The 16,593-nt window shown below is 39.8% G+C and overlaps 1 long non-coding RNA gene across 1 annotated transcript; it reads left to right on the plus strand.

Annotated features, from left to right (window-relative positions):
- The first annotated feature begins 105 nt into the window (after positions 1-105).
- Positions 106-2,247, plus strand: LOC141912867 (uncharacterized). Its single transcript, XR_012620207.1, has 3 exons — positions 106-228; positions 1,431-1,579; positions 1,666-2,247. It is a non-coding gene; the product is annotated as an uncharacterized LOC141912867 (long non-coding RNA).
- Positions 2,248-16,593: the final 14,346 nt, after the last annotated feature.

Here is a 16,593-nt window from a genome sequence, read left to right on the forward strand (position 1 = left end):
TGGTCAGAAACGGATGATTTCATTCAGAGTCGACATCGTCACGGCGTTGACCATTGTGACATCGCGGTTGTTTGTCCGAATATGAATGGCCGTCGAATATGTTCGAATGTTTTCCTGTCACAATCGGGCGGACCGGATGGCGTAGTCGGTCGGCGACTTGCGTGTCACCGCTGTGGCCCAGGTTCGAGTCTCGGAGGAGGCGGGTCAGGATGTAGCAAATGATCTCCGGTAAGCGGGCGAGTCGAGAGTACTGTCCTCCCTGGAATGAGGTTGCTAATGCGTGAGTCCTACAGAATAACTGGTGTGGGGTAAATTATGTTTAATTCAGTCGTTTCTGGCTGAATTATTTATTTATCCCACAATACCGGTCCAGGTTGCGGAGTAATTCCCCCAGGGACCTTCGACTTTTTTACAATATTAGTTTGTTATTTTAAGTTGAGTGGTGAGGATTTGGAAAATTTGTTTATATTTATTCAATTCCTCGAACTGAAGAAATCCAAGCGACTATTCGGTGCAAGCAGCGCGCGCGGTGATCAATCACAGTTCTTTCTCAACTGATGATAAAACTTCCATAATTTTTTAACTTCACCAGATTTCAGTTAAAGAAGATATGTACGCGGCGATGTCTGGTGAACTTGTGTATAAATTCGGATTGAAAACTACTCTATCTAATAGAGAATCACTCTCCGGAGACCTGCCATACGCTCTACTACACAATAGTGCCGCGTCACTGCACAAACCCTTAAGGCAACTTCAATATCCTAAAGTAAAACTCGAAAATAGTAAAATTGAGCCGGTATTATAGTTCAAAACCAGACGTAAATAGAAGGGAAATCTACACTTAAGTTTGTTGGATAGTTTAGATAAAATTTCAGCATATAATTTTAGGCTAAAATCGTAGCAATCGATATTTCTATCTTTAACAATATGTGTCTCTATGAATAGTCGAATTAAACTCGATGACCTGTAGGCCCCATTGAAAAAGTTTGGCACGAATTGAATGCTTCTTGCGGATTAGCGTCACGGACTCGGGTCTGTCACAGGAATGCGCGATCGAGCCTTCTGATTGATCCATTCCGGTCGCATCGATGATGCACCGTCGCTGATTGGTTGACGTAGGTATTAGAAGCGCGGTTCGAGCCGCCCGATGCCAGTCCGAGAACTGATGTCCAGTGATGAAGAGCTCTGCAACAAGGCGTGAAGAACGTGTGGCTTCAAGCGAACAACCTGCTAATAAGCGGCTGATGATGTTAGGAATGACTGGAACGTGAAGGAATTTGTGACGCCTAGCGATTGAGAACGCAAGAGACTGGCGGCTGTTGGTGCTGATGATTGCGGAGGAGATGACGGCTAATTTGCTGTTGTTGCTGATTTTCGATGTTCGATTTCACACACATTTATACATTATGATGAATATTCTGTCTTTTTAGGGTTAAACCGAAACCAGTTCGCTACTACTGGTTTGTCGCAACGTCCTGAACTAGTCTGCTGCTGCTGCTGCTGCTGCTGCTGCTGCTGCTACATTGGGAACCGCATCAACTCGCATTTTGCTGTTTCGGTATCTGTACATTAAGATAAGGTAATTATATTAAACTATACCCATCCGTACATTTTGCATATTCAATGTTCTTCATTAGCTTGACGATTATCCGATTTGTTTTTCAGCCGGCAATATTTGAGTTACAGCAACATCTTCAAACCTCGAGACGCAGACTCTACCCCGACTACAGTACCATCCTCAAACCTCGAGACGCAGACTCTACCCCGACTACAGAACCATCTTCAAACCTCGAGACGCAGACTCTACTCCGACTAGAGAACCATCTTCAAACCTCGAGACGCAGACTCTACTCCGACTAGAGAACCATCTTCAAACCTCGAGACGCAGACTCTACTCCGACTAGAGAACCATCTTCAAACCTCGAGACGCAGACTCTACTCCGACTACAGAACCATCTTCAAACCTCGAGACGCAGACTCTACTCCGACTACAGCACCATCTTCAAACCTCGAGACGCAGACTCTACTCCGACTAGAGAACCATCTTCAAACCTCGAGACGCAGACTCTACTCCGACTACAGCACCATCTTCAAACCTCGAGACGCAGACTCTACTCCGACTACAGCACCATCTTCAAACCTCGAGACGCAGACTCTACTCCGACTAGAGAACCATCTTCAAACCTCGAGACGCAGACTCTACTCGTCATTATTTCGTTTTGCCGCATGTTGTAAAAAGTAACGTAAATAAATAAAATATAAATAATATATATAATGCTCTCTTTAATAAACTTTGCCCCCTCTTCCCTCTCACAACTTCCCTTGCCCCGGAAAGGACTCTTCTTACAACTTCTCACGTTCAAAGAAAGGACAAAGTCAAAAAGGAAAGGACAAACGCAAAGTACAAATCAAAGGATTTATTCCAAATTCAAAGTAGGAATTTGTTACAGCTTGTTTGCAAAAGTAAAATTCAACATTTTATTGAAACGAACAAAATCAAAATTAAACATTTTATTCAATCAACAACCAATAAAAATTATTTACAATACGGGATTTGAACCACCAACCACTGGTCTAGCAGTCCAGCACCCTACCCACTACGCTATAGGGACGTACTGACAGCCTGCAGGGGAACTCATATTTATCCATTGCTTAAGCAAATTTTATTAAAAAAATAATGCCATCTACCGGGCGAGACAGGAACTAGTTCCTATCACAACCCGGTAGATGGTGGAGAATGAGACCAGAAGAAGGAGATGAGAGGAGAGAATGAGAGATGAGTATGAGATGAGAATTAAAGAGTGAGATGAGTATGAGATTAGAGTATGAGAGATGTAAGATGACAATGAAAGCGTGAGATGAGAGATGAGTATGAGAGATGAGTATGAGAGATGAGTATGAGAGATGAGTATAAGATGACAATGAAAGAGTGAGATGAGAGATGAGTATGAGATGAGAATGAGAGATGAGTATGAGAGATGAGGATGAAAGAGTGAGATGAGAGATGAGTATGAGAGATGAGTATGAGATGAGGATGAAAGAGTGAGATGAGAGATGAGTATGAGATGAGAATGAGAGATGAGTATGAGATGAGGATGAAAGAGTGAGATGAGAGATGAGTATGAGATGAGTATGAGAGATGAGTATGAGATGAGGATGAAAGAGTGAGATGAGGATGAGTATGAGAGATGAGTATGGGAGATGAGTATGAGAGATGAGGATGAGAGATGATAGAGAGAGACAGAGGATAGGATTGTATATCACCTGAACTTCTATGTTCCTCGTTGTTTTCTATCCGGCAGATTCTAGATGCCGTCAGTAGTTTTAGTTTTACAGTTTTTAGTTCAAACAGATCTTTATCCCATCAGCAGCAAAGTCATCACATAGTTAGTCCTCGTGGACATAAAGTTCACTATAACTGAAGTCAAGTTCTCCCAATATTTGTTCGTTTGTTTGTTTATCCTCCCGGTGAGTTCTAACGCTGCCAACACATATTTTATCCAGTTCATCTGATGTAGTCCTGATCATCAAACGCAAACTTCAATAATTCCATCCTAATGATGACAAACACCCTAAAAGATATAAATGAAACTTAATAGATTTGAGGCAACCAATCAGTTATACACAGTTTGAGTTAAGTCTAGTTACCGGTGTATCAGAGAAATGGCAATCTAAGGTAGGGGGCCAAGGGTCAAATATTTTTTGTCTCCAATTTCGATGAAATTCGGTATAGACATGTATTATGGGGTGCTGATCACAAATCTGAAAGAATTTTTCGGATTCCGTGGCCCAGAAATCCAGAAATTCGAATTTTTGGGGGACCCCTAAATATTCAAAAGGCCTTGGACCCCAGAGTTTTCAAAATATTCGAAATCTGATTGCAGATTTAGAATCAGCACCCCTGAAAATATACAGAACTAAAATTTCAAGCAAATCGAAGAGATTCGATTTTTTGGCTAAAAATGGCAAAAATCTAAGGTGTAAGTCCAGGAGTTTTTTTTCGGCGAAAAATTTTTTTTCTCCGATTCCTTCGAAATTTGGTAGGAATATATATTCTGAGGTGTAGATTCCGGATCCGCAATCAGATTTTGAATCGGAATTCATCTTCATGGGCAAATAAGGGTTTTAATGCCCAAAATATGCACCCGAAAAATGGGGTACAAAGTCAAAATTTTTTTTTGGCCCAATTTTAATAAAATTTTGTGCAGACATGTTTTTTGGGGTGCTGATTACAAATATGAGGTTAGATTTTGGATCTGAAGCTCGTAAAATGAAATATTCAGGATTTCGTGTTTCGACCCCCTTAATTTCGTCACAAATTTTGATGAAATTCGGTCCAAAAACGATTTTTATTCAATGATGTCAAATATTCAATTAATTTTTAAGGTAGAAATTGATTCTCTTACTAAAACCCTGGATTATAATTCCTGCAACACAATTACAGGCTGCTTCAAATAGCCACATTGAAAATTCTTATGAAATGCAGTGTAAACAGTGTTTACAGATAAACTGCTTTCTCATAATTGTTTGGGAAACTTTTAAGAAATTCTACTCACACTCACCAGCCCTTGTCTAGCAGTAATGGTAGTCACCGAGTTCCACAAATCCACATACAGAGATCCACACCTCCTGGAGTCCACCACTGACTGTTTTTTTATGAGTATCAATCCACTTATTGTCCAGTTAGTTGACTAAATAGTCCAGTTAGTTCACATATAGTCTGGTTAGTTCACTAGTAGTCCGGAAGAAGTTGACTGAAGAAGTAAAACTGTGATAAATTTCAGTTGAAGTCCACCACGTCCAGTATTCGTGATGAAGTTTACACCACAGCCCGACAGAGGAAAACCTGAAATATAAAATTGAAACCACATTAACAGGGAGACTGACTGAGAGGTTGAGGGAGGATGGGATGAGAGGTTGGGGAGGATGGGGTGATGAGGTTGGGGAGGATGGGGTGATGAGGTTGGGTAGGATGGGGTGAGAGGTTGGGGGAGGATGGGTAAGAGGTTGAGGGAGGATGAAGTGAGAGGTTGGGGTGAGGTTGAGGGAGGATGGGGTGAGAGGTTGGGGGTGGGATGAGAGGTTGGGGACAATGGGGTGATGAGGTTAAGGGAGGATGAGAGGTTGGGGTGAGGTTGAGGGAGGATGGGGTGAGAGGTTGGGGCGAGGTTGAGGGAGGATGGGGTGATGAGGTTGGGGGAGGATGGGGTGATGAGGTTGGGGGAGGATGGGTTGGGAGGTTGGGGGAGGATGGGTGAGAGGTTGAGGGAGGATGAAGTGAGAGGTTGGGGTGAGGTTGAGGCAGGATGGGGTGAGAGGTTGAGGGAGGATGGGTGAAAAGTGAAGCAAAACAGCACAATTACTCTGACATAGTAAAAGTTTTCAGCAGTTTTCAGTACAGCACAGGATTAACAGATTCTCGTTTTACACAAGAGCCCAGCCTGTGGCAGTGGGAGAAAGCTGGTGTAACTAACTGGTCGAGTCAGCTGGTCTTAACTTGCTGAACAAGATGTGGTGCTGGAGGAAGTTGAAGAACAGTTCATCAAGATTTGTGAAACTATCGCCTGCACCATGTGCAATGCAAGCGGCTAGGGTAGTGCGGCCCGTGTAGGCTAGAAAGTGGTTTTTGACACCGAGTGAGGTCCCTGTTAGTCTAGCATCTAGCCGTCGTTCCCCAAACAACCCGAAACCCGTAGTAACAACGACTGACTGATTCAAAATAAATTTAGTAGGTCCCTCACCTGCTCACTGACTGTGTCGTGACGTGTCGTGTCTGCGCCGAAGTCAACTGGAGTGAGGTCCCCCTGTGCGTCCCCGAGGACATGAAATATCACGAATTCTTGTCTTTTTACCCAATATCAAATTCGTACATTTAAAATCATCGTGGCTTTAAAGTCTTTATCAATTGAAGGAAATGTTCACTGTAAATAAAGAATTAGCGATTGAATTGAGCCCGCTCCACAGTAAAAATAGCGCGATCAATTCAATCTCGACCGTCTAGTGCTGCCCCTATGTATAACGATAGCGTGGAAAGCGTGAACTAACATCATACTCGCTTGCCAGAGTCTTCGAACGTTAGTAGTGGACGAACTAATTACCGATTTGCGGGCCGGATTCAAGGGAAAATTCTCGAACTCTGAAAACTGCTCTGAAACGTTTGAACCAAACAAATTTTCTATAAAAGAATAAGCCTTAAAAGAGTGAATTTGAATCGGGGTATTTCTAGTATGGTCTGGGAGAGAGCGACAGGTGTTTGTATGTTCCCTGATTATTTGCGCCCAATTAGAATACATCGAAGAAAAAATATGGACATTTTGTCAATTCAGATGATAAATTATCATTCAAAAATGTAAATGAATAAGTTATTCTGTATATAAATATTATATTAATTGATAAGTAAGTGAATTTTAGCTAAAAAGAATTAAATATGTTACCTAAAAAATAAGGAAATATCATGCAAAATTCAGAACGTATTCATAGTATCATATTTAATCAGAATTAGGCGCCACACTGGTCTGTATTGTACGTAATAAGGAAATTTAAATTCCGGCGATAAATATGCACTACTATTTTAGTTCACAGAAATTCCGCTATCGTAATTCATAGGGGCAGCACTGAACGGTAGATATCTAACTCAGCCTCGCCATCTTACTGTGGCATGCGAGTAATACAGATATTTTTCTTAGCCGAATTTCGTTCAATGTTTAATATGAGTCCATTGTATATGAATAATTCTACTATTGTTTTAGGTCTTTCGAAGGGGATCATCTTTTTAAAACGAATTTCAAACTATTTTTGATAGAACTCTTTTGTCTGCGGAATGTACTAGTATCCGGTAAAGCGGTAGGCTCACATGCCAAAGGAAGAATTTCAAGCAAATTAAATATTATTCTCTAAAATAGTGCATTCAACTACTACTAATTCACTTTAACCAGAAAAAAATGCTCTGAAACTATTAAAGAAACAATTTTCTATGAAAGAATAAAGCTTAAGAGTAATTTGAATCGGGGATATTCCTAGCATCGTCTGGGAGAGAACGACGGGTTCTAGATGCCAAGAGCATTTTTTTCAGTTGCCCCGTTTTTACTTCAAACACAGCCAATCGGTAGTGTCACATATTTAGTCCTCGTGGACATAAAGTTCACTATAAGTGAAGTTAAGTTCTCCCAATATGTGTTCGTTTGTTTGTTTATCCTCTCGGTGACTTCTAAAGCTGCCCACACATATTTATCCAGTTCATCTGATGTAGGTCCTGATCAACAAACAAAAACGTCAATATATAGTTCCTAATGATGACAAACTCCTAAAAAAATATACACGAAACTTTATAGATTTGAGGCCACCAGTCAAACATACAGAGTTAGAGTTAAGTCTAATTACCGGTGTATCAGAGAAATGGCAATCTGAGGTAGGCTACTCAACAAAATGAGTGTCAGGGGTCGAATATCTTTTGTCTCCGATTTCGATGAAATTCAGTATAGACATGTATTATGGGGTGCTGATCACAAATCTGAAAGAATTTTTCGGGTCCGAGGCCCAGAAAATGAGAAATTCGAATTTTTGGGGGACCCCCTAAATTTTCAAAAGGCCTTGGACCCCAGAGTTTTCGAGATATTCGAAATCTGATTGCAGATTTTGAATCAGCACCCCTGAAAATATAGAGGACTAAAATTTTAAACAAATCGAAGAGATTCGATTTTTTGGCTAAAAATGGCAAAAATCTAAGGTGTTAGTCCAGGAGTTTTTTTTCGGCGAAAAATTTTTTTTCTCTGATTCCTTCGAAAATTAGTAGGAATATGTATTCTGAGGTGTAGATTCCGGATCCGTAATCAGATTTTGAATCGGAATTCATCTTCATGAGCAAATAAGGGTTTTAATGCCCAAAATATGCACCCCAAAAATGGGGTACAAAGTCAAAATTTTTTTTTGGCCCAATTTTAATGAAATTTTGTGCAGACATGTTTCTTGGGGTGCTGATTACAAATATGAGGTTAGATTTTGGATCTGAAGCTCGTAAAATGAAATATTCAGGATTTCGTGTTTCGACCCCCTTAATTTCGTCACAAATTTTGATGAAATTCGGTCCAAAAACGATTTTTATTCAATGATGTCAAATATTCAATTAATTTTTAAGGTAGAAATTGATGCTCTTACTAAAAACCCTGAATTATAATTCCTGCAACACAATTACAGGCTGCTTCAAATAACCACATTGACAATTCTTATGAAATGTAGTAAACAGAGTGAGTATCAATCCACTTATAGTCCGGTTAGTTGACTAAATAGTCCAGTTAGTTCACATATAGTCTGGTTAGTTCACTAGTAGTCCAGTTAGTTCACTAGTAGTCCAGTTAGTTCACTAGTAGTGCGGAAGAAGTTGGCTGAAGAAGTAAAACTGTGATAAATTTCAGTTGAAGTCCACCACATCCAGTATTCGTGATGAAGTTTACGCCACAGCCCGACAGAGGAAAACCTGAAATACTAAAATTGAAATCGCATTAACAGGGAGACTGACTGAGAGGTCGGGGGAGGATGGGATGAGAGGTTGGGGACAATGGGGTGATGAGGTTGGGTGAGATTGAGGTTAGAGGTCGAGGGAGGATGGGGTGAGAGGTCGAGGGAGGATGGGTGAAAAGGGAAGCAAAACAGTACAATTACTCTGACATAGTAAAGGCTTAAACAAAAGTTTTCAGCAGTTTTCAGTCACACTGGATTAACAGATTCTCGTTTTAAACAAGAGCCTAGCCTGTGGCAGTGGGAGAAAGCTGGTGTAACTAAACTGGTCGAGTCAGGGCCTGGCCGGCCTCACTGTTGTGTCGTGACGTGTCCGCGTGCGAAGTCAACTGGAGTGAGGTCCCCCCCCTGTGCGTCCCTGAGGACATGAAATATCATGAATGCTTATCTTTTTACCCAATATCAAATTCGTACATTTAAAATCATCGTGACTTTAAAGTCTTCATCAATTGAGGGAATAGTTCACTGTAAATAAAGAATTAGCGATTGAATTGAGCCCGCTCCACAGTGAAAATAGCGCGATCAATTCAATCTCGACCGTCTAGTGCTGCCCCTATGTATAACGATAGCGTGGAAAACGTGAACTAACATCATACTCGCTTGCCAGAGTCTTCGAACGGTAGTAGTGGACGAACTAATTACCGATTTGCGGGCCGGATTCCGAGGAAAATTCTCAAACTCTGAAAACTGCTCTGAAACGTTTGAACCAAACAAATTTTCTATAAAAGAATAAGCCTTAAAAGAGTGAATTTGAATCGGGGTATTTCTAGTATGGTCTGGGAGAGAGCGACAGGTGTTTGTATGTTCCCTGATTATTTGCGCCCAATTAGAATACATCGAAGAAAAAATATGGACATTTTGTCAATTCAGATGATAAATTATCATTCAAAAATGTAAATGAATAAGTTATTCTGTATATAAATATTATATTAATTGATAAGTAAGTGAATTTTAGCTAAAAAGAATTAAATATGTTACCTAAAAAATAAGGAAATATCATGCAAAATTCAGAACGTATTCATAGTATCATATTTAATCAGAATTAGGCGCCACACTGGTCTGTATTGTACGTAATAAGGAAATTTAAATTCCGGCGGTAAATATGCACTACTATTTTAGTTCACAGAAATTCCGCTATCGTAATTCATAGGGGCAGCACTGAACGGTAGATATCTAACTCAGCCTAGCAATCTTACTGTGGCATGCGAGTAATACAGATATTTTTCTTAGCCGAATTTCGTTCAATGTTTAATATGAGTCCATTGTATATGAATAATTCTACTATTGTTTTAGGTCTTTCGAAGGGGATCATCTTTTTAAAACGAATTTCAAACTATTTTTGATAGAACTCTTTTGTCTGCGGAATGTACTAGTATCCGGTAAAGCGGTAGGCTCACATGCCAAAGGAAGAATTTCAAGCAAATTAAATATTATTCTCTAAAATAGTGCATTCAACTACTACTAATTCACTTTAACCAGAAAAAAATGCTCTGAAACTATTAAAGAAACAATTTTCTATGAAAGAATAAAGCTTAAGAGTAATTTGAATCGGGGATATTCCTAGCATCGTCTGGGAGAGAACGACGGGTTCTAGATGCCAAGAGCATTTTTTTCAGTTGCCCCGTTTTTACTTCAAACACAGCCAATCGGTAGTGTCACATATTTAGTCCTCGTGGACATAAAGTTCCCTATAAGTGAAGTTAAGTTCTCCCAATATGTGTTCGTTTGTTTGTTTATCCTCTCGGTGACTTCTAAAGCTGCCCACACATATTTATCCAGTTCATCTGATGTAGGTCCTGATCAACAAACAAAAACGTCAATATATAGTTCCTAATGATGACAAACTCCTAAAAAAATATACACGAAACTTTATAGATTTGAGGCCACCAGTCAAACATACAGAGTTAGAGTTAAGTCTAATTACCGGTGTATCAGAGAAATGGCAATCTGAGGTAGGCTACTCAACAAAATGAGTGTCAGGGGTCGAATATCTTTTGTCTCCGATTTCGATGAAATTCAGTATAGACATGTATTATGGGGTGCTGATCACAAATCTGAAAGAATTTTACGGGTCCGAGGCCCAGAAAATGAGAAATTCGAATTTTTGGGGGACCCCCTAAATTTTCAAAAGGCCTTGGACCCCAGAGTTTTCGAGATATTCGAAATCTGATTGCAGATTTTGAATCAGCACCCCTGAAAATATAGAGGACTAAAATTTTAAACAAATCGAAGAGATTCGATTTTTTGGCTAAAAATGGCAAAAATCTAAGGTGTTAGTCCAGGAGTTTTTTTTCGGCGAAAAATTTTTTTTCTCTGATTCCTTCGAAAATTAGTAGGAATATGTATTCTGAGGTGTAGATTCCGGATCCGTAATCAGATTTTGAATCGGAATTCATCTTCATGAGCAAATAAGGGTTTTAATGCCCAAAATATGCACCCCAAAAATGGGGTACAAAGTCAAAATTTTTTTTTGGCCCAATTTTAATGAAATTTTGTGCAGACATGTTTCTTGGGGTGCTGATTACAAATATGAGGTTAGATTTTGGATCTGAAGCTCGTAAAATGAAATATTCAGGATTTCGTGTTTCGACCCCCTTAATTTCGTCACAAATTTTGATGAAATTCGGTCCAAAAACGATTTTTATTCAATGATGTCAAATATTCAATTAATTTTTAAGGTAGAAATTGATTCTCTTACTAAAACCCTGGATTATAATTCCTGCAACACAATTACAGGCTGCTTCAAATAACCACATTGACAATTCTTATGAAATGTAGTAAACAGAATGAGTATCAATCCACTTATAGTCCGGTTAGTTGACTAAATAGTCCAGTTAGTTCACATATAGTCTGGTTAGTTCACTAGTAGTCCAGTTAGTTCACTAGTAGTGCGGAAGAAGTTGGCTGAAGAAGTAAAACTGTGATAAATTTCAGTTGAAGTCCACCACATCCAGTATTCGTGATGAAGTTTACGCCACAGCCCGACAGAGGAAAACCTGAAATACTAAAATTTAAATCACATTAACAGGGAGACTGACTGAGAGGTCGGGGAGGATGGGATGAGAGGTTGGGGACAATGGGGTGATGAGGTTGGGTGAGATTGAGGGAGGATGGAGTTAGAGGTCGAGGGAGGATGGGTGAGAGGTCGAGGGAGGATGGGTGAAAAGGGAAGCAAAACAGTACAATTACTCTGACATAGTTAAGGCTTAAGCAAAAGTTTTCAGCAATTTTCAGTCACACTGGATTAACAGATTCTCGTTTTACACAAGAGCCCAGCCTGTGGCAGTGGGAGAAAGGCGTTGTAACTAACTGGTCGAGTCAGGGCCTGGCCGGCCTCACTGTTGTGTCGTGACGTGTCTGCGTGCGAAGTCAACTGGAGTGAGGTCCCCCTGTGCGTCCCTGAGGACATGAAATATCATGAATGCTTATCTTTTTACCCAATATCAAATTCGTACATTTAAAATCATCGTGACTTTAAAGTCTTCATCAATTGAGGGAATAGTTCACTGTAAATAAAGAATTAGCAATTGAATTGAGCCCGCTCCACAGTAAAACTAGCGCGATCAATTCAATCTCGACCGTCTAGTGCTGCCCCTATGTATAACGATAGCGTGGAAAACGTGAACTAACATTATACTCGCTCGCCAGAGTCTTCGAACGGCAGTAGTGGACGAACTAATTACCGATTTGCGGGCCGGATTTCGAGGAAAATTCTCAAACTCTGAAAACTGCTCTGAAACGTTTGAACCAAACAAATTTTCTATAAAAGAATACGCCTTGAAAGAGTAAATTTGAATCGGGGTATTTCTAGTATGGTCTGGGAGAGAGCTACAGGTGTTTGTATGTTCCCTGATTATTTGCGCGCAATTAGAATACATCGAAGAAAAAATATGGACATTTTGTCAATTCAGATGATAAATTATCATTCAAAAATGTAAATGAATAAGTTATTCTGTATATAAATATTATATTAATTGATAAGTAAGTGAATTTTAGCTAAAAAGAATTAAATATGTTACCTAAAAAATAAGGAAATATCATACAAAATTCAGAACGTATTCATAGTATCATATTTAATCAGAATTAGGCGCCACACTGGTCTGTATTGTACGTAATAAGGAAATTTAAATTCCGGCGGTAAATATGCACTACTATTTTAGTTCACAGAAATTCCGCTATCGTAATTCATAGGGGCAGCACTGAACGGTAGATATCTAACTCAGCCTCGCAATCTTACTGTGGCATGCGAGTAATACATATATTTTCCTTAGCCGAATTTCGTTCAATGTTTAATATGAGTCCATTGTATATGAATAATTCTACTATTGTTTTAGGTTTTTCGAAGGGGATCATCTTTTTTAAAACGAATTTCAAACTATTTTTGATAGAACTCTTTTCTCTGCGGAATGTACTAGTATCCGGTAAAGCGGTAGGCTCACATGCCAAAGGACGAATTTCAAGCAAATTAAATTTTATTCTCTAAAATAGTGCATTCAACTACCACTAACACTGTAACCAGAACAGAAGCCCTGAAACTATTACAATTGATGTCCACGCCTGACAATATTCGTTAGCCATTTTTGCCGTGTTTTACTCCGTCATACTTGGAACGATAATGGCGACATATGCACAAAAGTGTACAGACTCGTATCTGGAAGCAGGTCTGGTTCGGGTAGAGCTGATCCCACCGAATTGATTTTAGCACGTGCGTGGGAGTTTGGTGATGAATCTGTGTAATTTATTTTGCTGGCTACCGTTAATCATCGTTCAGTTTTGCGTCGTATTCGGGGTTCAAATACCGAATCAGGTGGCGGCTTGGCTGGCCGTTCCTTTCTTACTGATTAACTCGTCCAATCCCCTTCTTTACACCATACTGACTATCGATATGAAATCCATTCGAGCAAAAACTAAACGCTTTCGACATTAAACAATTTGAACTTGAACATACGGAAGCGATGAGGCTCCGAATCTTCCCAAAAACGAAAGTGAAATTGTACAACTTAACTATTTTTCTCTCACAAGCCCGCCACACCTGGCAAACCCCAAAACCTGCCGAACTGAGTGAGTCTGAGGAGATGAAAGAACTATTTAACACAACGAACGACAAAAAACCCTCAGAGATTATTTCTATTGTCCGCTTACCACGTCAGATAAGAAACGATCGAGCCCTGGCAAGCGAGGAAAAGGTCCCGTTTTGCTATGGCAAACGAGACCAATTTTTACACACATGTCTAATACATATCGATACAAGAAAAGAACGAAAATGAATTCCAACTTACCCCTCAGTTTGATGACACGAATCACTAAAATTAATCAATGTTCTATTTGGTTGAAGATGGTGACGCTTAGAACTCAGGGCCGTACTTAGCGGGGGAGTTTAGTCCTATCTTATTACCATATGGAAAATCCCACGTATATTCATCTTGGTCAGTCAATATCATCCTGAATCTCTGCTAATTTAAACTGCACACGGTCCACACACGGTAGATATTCTCCCAAATCCTTCCGTGTCGTAAGGCAGTATATAAGTTTAAGTTTAAGTGTATATGTATTTATCCGAGTGATTCGTGTATAGAATGTATATAGGTTAATCGCGTCTGTCCCGGTCACGGTTCCATTGAGTCGAACGTGATGGAACATTGTTCAAATATGAAACTTCAACCTCCAAACGACGTTGATAAACATAAAATTAATGTTGAATCATAATTGCATTGAAGTATTCACCATGTCTAGACAATTCCTTGAAGGGTTTCAACTAGCAGATTTCCACCAGCACCACAGTGGTCAAGATGGCGAAAAGGGAATAAAATCAGGGCTTTCCCAGGTTCGAATCCAATCTAGAACTCATGCGGATTCAGGGCCGGATATCCCATGTTCGAAGACCCTAATCACTCCGCTTATGCTTAACTGTAACAGCTATCTTTTGTCCAAAATTGAAAACAAAAATCCAAAACCAAATCTAAGATTTATAATATACTGTTTTTTATTTAGTATCAAAATTAAGAAAGATTTTTGGTCGATTTTCTTCAGTTGTCAACCGTAAAATATGTGTCTTTTTTAACACTTGTTTACTTTAAAAATAGATGCTCAATATTCAAAGAATTAAATTCTTCCTTTAACTAACCACATCTTTTTTTCTTGAGACTCAACATTAATGCAGATATCGATTCATAGCAGCCCGGAGCCTGCCTCCCTCGGCCCGGGTTTTGCAGCCCCTCAGACACTCAATACATTGCCGATATCCTTCTTCTAATGTTTGATCGTAAAGAATTCTCTCGAATAATTAGTTTGTAATCAAATACAGTAGACGTCACTCAAGATCAACTCGATGTTGGTTGAAATATTTTTTGTAACACTATTCATGAAATCAGATCGGATCACTCAAGTCGGGCACATTTTTGCAGCCCCAAATGTTCGACTTGACCCGAGTCTACTGTACTTGTTTCGAGGATGATGAGATATCACCTTGCCTCATTAGACATTAGTCATCTATCAACACGCTTTAAAATCATCCAGACTTCACAGTTTTATGTTCAACGAGAACACTCCAGGTCTTGCACACTCCAGGACTGGGTGTAAGTAAGACAGTGAAAAGGGCCAAAAGAGGGCGCTGATTCCAGGCTGCAGATCGATAGCTACATAAGACGAATTCACACGCACAAAATGCTTACAAAGTTAGTTTATAATTTGCAAATGGTTTTCAGAGACAAAAATATATAAATATATACACATTAATAATTGTGGTCGATATAGGTATTGGTAAAATGAACGAATCGAACATTTAAACATTAAAACAGTCACCATATCTGTACATTACTAACATCAAAATAGAAACAAAACATTTGATAAAAATCCCAAGGAGGAGGGTGGTTCAGAGGGGTAGCCATCTTGAGCTACCAGCTTGTTTCGGTGAAACAGATAATGTCTATATATTCCAAAATTATATGGTTAGAAACATCATCCCACCAGCCCACACCACAGTAGCCGGGAAAACTGAAATATCTACCTACGCAGAACGCCTAATTAGATGAATTAATTTTTACGATTTCCGAGGAATTCTTCACAAAAACGTAACACATTTTTAAAACATGAAACACTATACAATACTCTCGTATAAACGTAATCAAAAACACCGAAAGAAACCCGCATTACATCAACCAAACAGCGTGTAACAAAACAATACATCTTCAGGGCCGAGACAAACCTGTTGATTTCAGGTAAAGTTTGTTACATGTTTCTAGATGAAAGTCGAGCGCAAATTAACTAAATCTTGAGTTGATAGAATTTTCCTATTGACACGCATGCCAACTGGAGGGGTGGCATCCACTGGGTACCCGACTGAAACCCATCCGAAGCAAAAAACTGCCGAACCGTGGCTCGTGTAGCGTTTAATAAAAAGAAAAAAATCTGAATACCACAAGAGAATTATTGTACATACTATTATCTATAGTACTCACGCAGTGTAGTGGTCATACTAGTAGTACGGTGTGAGTGTGCGTGCTAGCGTGTGCGCGCATACTAGTAGTACGGTGTGAGTGTGCGTGCTAGCGTGTGCGCGCATACTAGTAGTACGGTGTGAGTGTGCGTGCTAGCGTGTGCGCGCATACTAGTAGTACGGTGTGAGTGTGCGTGCTAGCGTGTGCGCGCATACTAGTAGTACGGTGTGAGTGTGCGTGCTAGCGTGTGCGCGCATACTAGTAATACGGTGTGAGTGTGCGTGCTAGCGTGTGCGCGCATACTAGTAGTACGGTGTGTGTGCGTGCTAGCATGTGCGCGCATGTATTAAATATGGGAGATCGACGGTGTTCCGTGCGTTCGAGCACACGCTTTTGAATATTAATTAAGAAAAATGGTAATTCCACAAATCCACATACAGAGTTCCACACCTCCTGGAGTCCACCAATGACTGTTTTTTATGAGTATCAATCTACTTTAGTCCGGTTAGTTGACTATATAGTCCAGTTAGTTCACATATAGTCTGGTTAGTTCACTAGAAGTCCAGTTAGTTTCACTAGTAGTCCGGAAGAAGTTGACTGAAGAGAAGTGATAAATTTCAGATGAAGTCCACCACGTCCAGTA

The sequence above is a fragment of the Tubulanus polymorphus genome, chromosome 11, assembly GCF_964204645.1.
Source record: "Tubulanus polymorphus chromosome 11, tnTubPoly1.2, whole genome shotgun sequence".
NCBI lineage: Eukaryota > Metazoa > Nemertea > Palaeonemertea > Tubulaniformes > Tubulanidae > Tubulanus > Tubulanus polymorphus.